Consider the following 1,903-nt stretch of genomic DNA (forward strand, 5'->3'; position numbering starts at 1 on the left):
AACAGAAATACTAAATTACCAAAATGTTTTCAAGTAAATAAGCCTGGTGTGGGCACATCACCATCTTAAATCAGGTATACATTCCTTACATCCGTAAGTTTAAAGCTTCTGAGTAACTAAACCTTTGTTTTCTATTTTTGCATAGTTCTTGGTATTTTCCTGGAAAGAAATATTTGAAAATTCATTTGACTTTAAGAACAGTCATTGCTCATGTTAGGCAGTAGTGCTGGAAATACAAGAGTTAGGACGGAATTGTCTTATTCTGGCAATTATGACGAAGTGACAAAGTTACCAGCTGATGTAGTTGTTATGCTCAGTTTGGAAAAGTGCAGAACGTGCTCCTTGGATTGTGTGCCCATTGAAGAGAGGAGCAGAAATACGTGTGTTTGCATTTCCCATTTCTGGAGTAACAGTGGGCATATAGTAAACAAGGAAGACAGTAGACAGAGACATGGTCTGCCGTGAGTGAACAGGTGGGTCAATCAATACGACTTGTAAAATCCTCAACATTAGTAAAGGCAAAAATGATAGACAAGAATTTCATAAAAAGGAGCATAAGACGTTGCTGCTACTTTCCACTAGGAAGCAATGAAAGCCTTGATTTGGAGAGTGTGAAGCGTTTGGGTGAGGAAGCTGAAGAGCAACAGGAACAGTGATGTTAAGTGCAGAGGAAATCACTTTTGCAAGCGTCAGTAAAACAGAACGGAAAGGGCGACAACATTTACAGGGAAATTCTTTCTAGCTTGAGGTATCACTAGCTTAGTTGAAGGAAGGAGAGAACCAGCAAAACCTCTGAGACTCTCCAAGTCCTCTGTGAATCTTGGTAGGGTAAGCAAACATCCCCAAGAGCCATCTTTTATCTTGTCTTCTGTCCAGTCTGGCCTCGACTGTACTGGTTCTGCCAAATAAAGGTGGAAGCCAGGTATGCAGTCCAGGGAGACTGTGAGGACAAAGAGGACCAGAAACAGAATGACACCTAGAGAGAGGATGACAGAAGTGACTTGGCAAAGAGGGGATGCATTCTTTCAGATCCCTGAGATCCTGCACCAATCTGCAGCCGCGCCAGTTAGTTCAAGCTGCATCTGCCTCTTGGGAGAGCTGATGCTGCAGTTGCAAGACCCAAAACCAAACCAAAAGAGGAACAATAAAGAGTAAATGGGGGAAGGTGTTGCTGTGGGGAGACATTTGAGATTAAGAGGGGGCACTGTCCTATGGGGTTGAGTCGTAGCTAGGACTGTCCTGCCTAATAGGATGTAGTTACCCATAGAGAGACATTGGTAATCCCTGAGCTGGGAAATATTCTTGAGTCTCCGAAACATTCCAATGACTTACTTTTCTAAGGGGTTGTTTCTTGATATCTCTCTTTCTATTAAACAAGACATAAGAGAGAAGACAGCAAGCTTCGTTCTTCCTCTTGATTTCTATCTCAAAATGGAGAAATGTCTGTCAGGAGAAGCAGTGTCCTGTTCCAGACTTTACCCCAAACATCCTTGAAAGAGTGAAGGCTTTTGGTGTGTAACTTTTTTCTCTTTTAGAAAACTTGTTACCATAAAAGTGAAGTGAATGGAGCCACAAATTTACAGTTGCCATGAAGGATTCTCTGTGTTCAAGATGTACATTGTGCCACTGCTCTTTGTGTAAACATTTAAAATGAAACCTAGCACTTAAAAATTTTGGACATGGGGGTTTATAGAATATTCTATTCTAGCTTTTTATTTAATGATAAAAATATGATGTTTTAGGGGGATGGGGAGGGGGAGGAGAGGAAGAGGAGGGGGAGGAAACGAAGGAAGAGAAGGAGGAGGAGGAGAAGGAGGAGGAGGAGAAGGAGGAGGAGGAGAAGAAGAAAAAGAAGAAGAAGAAGAAGAAGAAGAAGAAGAAGAAGAAGAAGAAGAAGAAGAAG

Source organism: Grammomys surdaster, unplaced genomic scaffold (genome assembly GCF_004785775.1).
Source record: "Grammomys surdaster isolate TR1022 unplaced genomic scaffold, NIH_TR_1.0 141, whole genome shotgun sequence".
NCBI lineage: Eukaryota > Metazoa > Chordata > Mammalia > Rodentia > Muridae > Grammomys > Grammomys surdaster.